Source organism: Macrotis lagotis, chromosome 1 (assembly GCF_037893015.1).
Source record: "Macrotis lagotis isolate mMagLag1 chromosome 1, bilby.v1.9.chrom.fasta, whole genome shotgun sequence".
In the NCBI taxonomy this organism is placed as follows: Eukaryota; Metazoa; Chordata; class Mammalia; order Peramelemorphia; family Peramelidae; genus Macrotis; species Macrotis lagotis.
In genome coordinates, this window is record NC_133658.1 from 180,948,917 (window position 1) to 180,957,159 (window position 8,243).

Genomic DNA, 8,243 nt, shown 5'->3' on the forward strand with positions numbered 1-8,243 from the left:
AGTGGATGACATATGGCCAAGAATCAGGAAGAACTGAGTTCAAATCCAGTCTCAGGTCCTTGCCAGTTGTGAGACACTGGGAAAGTCATTTCCTGCTTTTAGTTTTCTCTTCAGTGAAATGAGAATAATAATAGCACCTACTTCCCAGAATTTTTTGTAAAGAATCAATAAGATAGTATTTATAAAGTGCTTAGTGAGGGTCTGCCACATAACAGAAATTTAATAAGCATTTGTTCCCTTCCCTTCTCTATATACTTTTGTAGATCCTCCTGACACGGAAGATATCTTCCTCCTGACATTGTGTGAATTAAAGCTGTCTACTACATAACTTGCCCATCTTGTTTTACAGTCATGTATTTCTCTTTTGAAATTTTTTCATGGGGTGGCTAGGTGGTGCAGTGGATAAAGCACTGGCCCTGGAGTCAGAAGTACCTGAATTCAAATCCGGCCTCAGACACTCAATAATTACCTAGCTGTGTGGCCTTGGGCAAGCCACTTAACCCCATCTGCCTTGCAAAAAAAAAAAAAATCCTTTCATATAATCAGAGAATTTAGACAGAAAGAAATTTGGAGGTTACCTAGTCATTTTACAGAGGAGAAACTCTGAAGTTAGAAAGAATCAGAGACTTTCTCAAAGAGCAGAGACAAGACAAACCCAAATTCCATGACTGAAAAATTCAATACTTTTTCATACTATATCTCCTCCTTTATGATGCTTTTCTTGTTCCATTCTTAGCTGGTGATGTTTCATCCAGCCTATTCATACCCAACCTGCTCTTTTCCATTGTCCTTTAAATGACTTTCTACTTTAATTATTTGGAGACTATGATCTTCTATGATTCATCTCCATATAGCATCATGAGAAAAAATATTGTATATATGTATATGCATATGTTTATGTATATGTATATGACCTTGTGTTTCAAGTAAAATCTTGGGGTCATTAAAAGCCAAGGCAAAGAACTTTCATCCTCCTGTTCAAGTCTGGTCAACCAATACTTATATCTTAGCAAGATGATGAGAACAATGCAAAAGGCACCTTAGGGTTTGTTTGGAGCTAGAGTACATCAGAGGTATTGTATCTAACCTAGGGAACCAATATTTTAAGGGGGACATTGATAAACTGAAGAGCATGACTAGGATTTGAGGGGGGGTGGTTAAAGCCATAACAGATTAGGAATCTCTGAAAGACCTAAAAATGTTTTGCTTTGAGAGAACTTAAAAATGCATCATTGGAAAGAGTGGTGAAAGTTACTTAGGGATCATGCCTAGCACTAAGGCATAGAAACTAAAGGAAGACAGATTTTGACTCAACATGAGGAAAAAAATTATTAATATTTAGAATTGTTCAGAAATGAAATCAAAATCCCCACCTGATGGTGAGGAAAATCTTTTTACTTCTTTTGACTTGTGTCCTCAACTCTTTTGTATGTGTACATGTGTATGTATGTTTTGTTTTTTTAATTATTAAAAAAATGAAATTTTATTTTTTATTTAATTATTTTTATCAACATTTTATTCATTTTCAAATTATATACAATAGTAGTATCTACCTATCATTTTTGTAAGGTTTTTGAATTTTACAATTTCCCCCCTTCCCTCTCCCCCTCCACAGAAGGCTGTCTGATAGTCTTTACATTTTTTCCATGCTACACATTGATCAAAATTGAATGTGTTATAAGAGTAAACATAAATCCCCCCTCCCACCCTCCAAGAAGATGAGAAACCTGAAGAAGAGAGAGAGAGAGAGAGAGAGAGAGAGCGAGAACACCAAAAGTATACTTCAATTTGTGTTCAGATACCAATGGCTCTGTCTCTGGGTTGAGTTGCTTTCTTTATCATAAGTTCACCAGAAGTTGTTTCAATATTTTCCCCACAGTTGCTATTACTAGCTGTACCTCCACCCTATTCCTCCCCACTCTCATGTATTCTATTCTCTCCCTCCTTTCATCCCTGTCCAAAAGTGTTTTGAATCTGAGTACCCACTCCCTCGATCTTCCCTCTCTTCTATCACCTATTTCCCCCCCTTCCCTCCCCCCCCTATTCCCCCTTATCCCATCCCTTTCTTCTCATTTTTCTCTAGGTTAAGACAGATTTCCTCACCCTATTAAGTGTACTTATCATTTCTGCCCTGAGTCATTTCTGATGAGAATGAAGGCTCGCTCATTTCCCCTTGCCTTCCCCTTTTCCACTCCATTGAAATAGCTTTTTCTTGACTCTTATGTGAAATTTCTTAGCTTTTTCTTCATCTCCTTTCCCTTCCAGTACTTTCTTTTATCACCAACTGACCATCTTTTTACTATAGTATACCATTATATTCAATTCCTTCCTGTGTCCTGTCTATATATGCTCCGTCTAACAGCTCTTATGATGAGAAAGTTCATATAATTATCAATATCCTCTTCCCATGCAGGAATACAAACAGCACAATATCACTAAGTTCTTCATAGTTAGTCCTTCTCTTCCACTCCCTCTATGGTTCACCAGAGTCCTGTACTTGGAGGTCAAACTTTCTGTTCAACTCTGCTTGTTTCAGTAGGAAAGTCTGTAATTCCCCTGTTTCTTTGAAAGTCCATCTTTTCCCCTGAAAGTGGATATTCAGTTTTGCTGGGTAGTTGATTCTCAGTTGCAAACCAAGGTCTTTTGCCTTCTGGAATATCATATTCCAATCCCTACAAGCCCTTAATGTAGATGCTGCCAGATCCTGTTTAATCCTGACTATGGATCCTCAATAGTTTAATTGTTTGCTTCTGGCAGCTTATAGAGTTTTCTCTTTGATTTGTAAGTTCTGGAATGTGGCTGTAATATTCCTGGAAGATTACCTTTTGGAATCTCTTTCAGGAGGTGACTGGTGAATTCTCTCAATTTCTATTTTACCCTCTGCTTCTAGGATCTCAGGGTAATTTTGCTGTATTATTTCTTGAAAAATGAAGAAAAGAACCTTCTCTTTTCCTGATTATGACTTTCAGATAGCCCAATAATTTTAAATTATTTCTTCTGGACCTGTTTTTGAGGTCAGTTGTTTTTCCAATGAGATATTTCACATTTTCTTCTAATTTTTGGCTTTTCTGAAAGAGTTTTATTTCTTCCTAATTTCTTGCAAAGTCATCAGCTTCCTTTAGTTCCATTCTGCATTTGAAGGAGTTATTTTCTTCAGAGAGCTTTTTTATCTCCTTTTTCAGCTGACCATTTCTGATTTTTAAGGCATTCTTCTCCTCATTTGCTTTTTCCATTAGGCCTAAACTGATTTTTCTTTTAGGTTTTTGCAAGGCAAATGGGGTTAAGTGGCTTGCCCAAGGCCACACAGGTAGGTAATTATTAAGTGTCTGAGACCGGATTTGAACCCAAGTACTCCTGACTCCAAGGTAGGTGCTTTATCCACTATGCCACCTACCTACCCCCTAAACTGATTTTTAACATATTATTTTCTTCATTATTTTTTGTATATATTTCACAAAGCAGTTGAATTGGTTTTCATGATTTTTCTGCATTGATCTCATTTCTCCTCCCAATTTGCTCATCCAAAGCCTGAGTCCATTTTCTATTTCTCTTGGAGGTTTTAGATATAGAAGCCTCAATTTTGTCATCATCTGAGTATGTGTTTTGATCTTCCATGGGATTAAAGTAATTCTCTATGGTCAGATTCTTCTTTATCTGTTGTTTACTCATTTCCTCAGGCCAAGACAGCACTTCCAAGGCTTTGGTATTTTTTGGAGGAGGGACACCCCACTGGGACCTTTATTCCTCCAAGGTCTTATGTTCTCTTGCTTGTGCTTTGAAATGTAGATGGCCCTCATACTTCCCTATGCCCTGGAGCTATAAGGAGGAATCCAGCTTGGCTACTTAATATGGAAGCCCAAACTGCAACCTGGATCTGAGTGTAGGCTAGCAGCAGAGTCCTACCCTGAGGGAGAACAGAGAAATCTCTGCAGTCTTCCCTGACTCCTTACCATCTCTGGAGGTGCAGTCTGCTTTCTCCAGATTCTTGCTGCAGATTCTACAACTGGTGCTCCTCACTGCACACTCATTCTGATGTAGCAGAGTTCTCTCACTGCCCCTTCAAGTTGTTGTCAGTGATCTCTGGGCTGGGCTATGCTGGGCTGTGCTGTGACAGTGGCTTTTTTTCCAACTCCTGGTCAAGGTGAAATACATCTTTCCTGTAGAACTTCTAAGTTATCTTGGACTGGGAAAATGTATCACTCAGTCTTTCTGTGGGTTCTGTCCCTCTAAATTTTGGTTAGAGTCATAATTTGTTGACTTTTGGAGTTTTGGGGGGAAGGAGTTCCCAGGAAATGCTGCTTTCACGCTGCCATTTTGGCTCCACCTCTTGTCCTCAACTATTTTTTTTAAGGTTTTCTTTTTTTGCAAGGCAAATGGGGTTAAGTGGATTGCCCAAGGCCACACAGCTAGGTAATTATTTAGTGTCTGAGACCAGATTTGAACCCAGATACTCCTGACCCCAAGGCCGGTGCTTTATCCACTACACTACCTAGCTGCCCCTGTCTCCTCAACTCTTAATGGTGGAATTGCATTAAATGATATCATGCTCTCCTTTAAATTTAAAATACATTCATTTTTTAAATTCTAATGGATTCCCTCCAATGGGCCCTGAAAGAAACCTCCAATGAGTCTTTAACCTTGATAAGATGTATTCCTGTAAATTAGATCCTGCTTCCAAGCTTGGTTTTTTTTTCTATAACGAAAATCCTTGTTAGGCAGTGAAGGATAGGTGGCCTTGTGACATAAAATGTAAAATTTTAATAAAAATTTATGTAAAAATTTACATAAAATTACACGAAATGTAATTTCAGGAATTAAGAAAACAATACTATGATTCCAAAATAGCCATACTAGCCACCAACCACTTGGAAAAATTTCCTCCATTCCATGAAATCTTAAAAACCAAAAGGTTTGGACATGGAATTGGTAGATTTCTCTTCCTCCTAAAAGGTATTTTAAAAGACTGTTACAAATATTGAATTCCAAAAGTGGTCACTAAGCCTGCAAATTAAATAATGAGAGAAACCAATGATGTAATTTTTTTTTTGTATTTGCTTTATATAAGCATGCTCTTGGGTCAAAGACACATTATATTTCTCATTTGCTTTTACATGCATGCACATTTAAATACACATACACACACACACAGACACCCTCACATTTCTTTTTCAGAGAAATCTAACATAAGCTTTATTATCTCTTAAAGGGGAAAAATTAAAATCAAATTTTGTGTGGTAAGGAAAAAGCTTTAATTTCATGAGACTCTCAGCAAAATTATTTTCTAATAAAATTTAAAATCAAATGAAGGACAGAAATAAATTCCTTCTCTGTCAGGTAACCAAGGTTTATTCTTGAAACACCACAGAGCATATCAGTCTTAGTTACAATGACATAATGCCAGATCCTGCTGCCCTGATCTAGTAGAGATTTCTTTTGGCCAGTTACTGTACTTTTTAATATTATCTTTTCAGTGGGGCTGAAAGCAGATATTGACAACTTTGCATCCACCTTGGGGATTCTTATTCAATTATACTCCTGGGAAATCATTTACTAAAAGGAATGTGTATTTTTTGTGGTTTTACTGATAAACACTATAAAATAAGTAAAATGAGTGTTAAAAGTGAAGGAACTGGACCTCCCACTCCATGGAAGTCATGATTATTTATACAATATTTAATTACCACAAAGCATAACAACTCCTCCAGTAAGAGGCCAAAATCATGGAGACTCCTGAGATTTTCCTGTTGTTTTCCGGATCTTTCTGCCCACTTCATTCCAAAATTATTTTATACCATATTTACCTCAGCAAGAAGAATTTACTTTTGGGGGGGGGGGGACTGGGGGAGGAGAGAGAGAGCTAAAACAAGTAAGAGAGAGACAGAGACAGAGAGAGAGAGAGAGAGAGAGAGGAGAGAGAGAGAGAGAGAGAGAGAGAGAGTCAGAAACAGAGACAGAGAGAGACTGAGACAGAGAAAGAGAAGGGGTGAGATAGAGGAGGAGAGAAAGAAGAAGAAGAAGAAGAAGAAGAAGAAGAAGAAGAAATGAGGAAAGAAGAAAGGAAAAGGAAGAAGGAAAATGAAAGAAGAGAGAAGAAAGAGATTTATTTTATCTCAAAGGGAAAATTAAAAATTCAACTTTCTTTTAATTATTTTTTTTTGGTTTTTACAAGGCAGTGAGATTAAGTGACTTGCCCAAGTTCACACAAATAGGTAATTATTAAGTATCTGAGGCTGGATTAGAAATCAGGTCCTCCTGACTCCAGGGCTGGTGCTCTATCCACTGTGCCACTTAGCCACCCCTATTTATTTTATCTTTTTATAGATTTTCAAAATGTTTCAGGTGAATTATCTCATTTGATCCTTATAAAAACCCTATGAGGTAGATATTATTCTCATTTTACATATGAAGGACATGAGGGAGTCAGAGGTTAAGTGATTTGATCAGGATCATATAGCTAGTAAGTGTCTGAGGAAGGATTCAAACCCAAGTCTTCCTGATTCAGGTCTAGAGTTTTATGCACTGTGCCACCATAGTTTGCATTTATGATACTTTCCCACTCATTACCTGTCTTGACTAACTTCTACCTGTATGAATCCTTTCATTTCTCTGGGCTTTCAGGTTCTTTTCTAAAGAGCTTCACTATCTCTCAATCCTCAAATCGTCCATTTTTATTTGATCTTCACAGTAGTCTTCTGAGGTAGGTAGTAGCCCTGTACTTTAAGCCAAGAAAACTGGTTCTGGCCATATAGCTCCTTTAAAACTCACAACACTGTGCTAATGAGTTGAGGGTCATGAGTTCAATTCCCATATGGGCCAGTTAGCTTTTCAGGGCCAAAAGACTACACCCCTCAAACCTAGCCAGCTTCAACATGTGCTGTTGGTTACAAAGATGACCAAGCAACAGAAAGAAGATGAATCCATGTAAATCCATCACCACCACTAGAGAAAAATTCATTTCAGAATAAATGCTGCCTCTGTCATTGGATAATTAGTATCATCTATTCATGCAAAAACAAAATATGTTAAACTGAGTGACAGAGATTATTAAGTAAATTCTGTCTTTCATTTCTGTCCCATCACACATATATATGTGTGTGTGTGTGTGTGTGTGTGTGTGATTTGATGTATGACATTTAATTGCTATAATGAGAGAAGAGCAACAACAAAGTTGGCCAAGGAAATGTTAGAAAGACCTACTGAAACACATGGGAAGGAATTATTTTGCTGTTATTGACCCCTAGGAAACATCATTGCCATCACCATTAAAGAATAAAAGGTCATCTCCTTGAGAGCTGAGACTGTTTCACTTTTGTCTTTGTAACCTCAGCATGGCCATGCTATCTAGTAGGCACTTAATAGGATCATAGATTATTAGAACTAGAAAGGTGCTTCAGAGGCCATCTAATCCAGCTACCTCATGCTACAGGGGACTTGCCAAAGTTCAGACAGATGGTAGAAGTTAGGGGTAAAATTTAAACCCAAGTCCTCTAAACTAAGATCAACACCCTTCCCTCTATATACTTATTAACAAATGGGCATCAATTTCATGCATAAATTAGGCTTCCAAAAATTGTATCTAAACCAGTTCAATGTAAAGCAACACATGGAAAATGGAGACCTGGATTCAAGTCCCAGATCTTGACCCTTATTAGTTGTGTCAATAAAACATTTAATCTGTCAGAGCCTCAGTTTCCTCATTTGTAAGTTGATAATACTCTATGTACATCACAAGATCATTGTAAGGTAAGCTCTTGATATATCTCAAAATGTTACCTTAATCTGATCTAGATTCCTAGTAATTAACATTTTCACTCCAAGTTTGCTTCTGACTCAGCTTCAACTCCTTCCCAATCTCTCTGTCTCTCTCTCTCTCTCCCCATCTCCCTCCTCCCCCTCTTTCTCTCTCCTTCTTCCCCTCTTTCTCCCCCATCTTCTCTTTTTTCTGTCTCTCCATTTCTCGCTCACTCTCTCTCTCTCTCTCTCTCTCTCTCTCTCATCTCCATCCTCCATGGAACCTTTTTATATTCTATTTGAACCAGCCTGCTGGATATGTTAATAAAGGACCAGTCTGTGTTCATATCCTACTTCTGATACATTCCCAACCAGGGATAAAGGAAAAAAAACATGAAGAAACTTTTCTCTGAGATTAAAAAATAATACCAAGAGGGAAAAGACAGTTAAATACATGAGTCTGATCTTGGGATTTGGAAATGTGGAAAATTAAGCATCATCTCATCATAGAT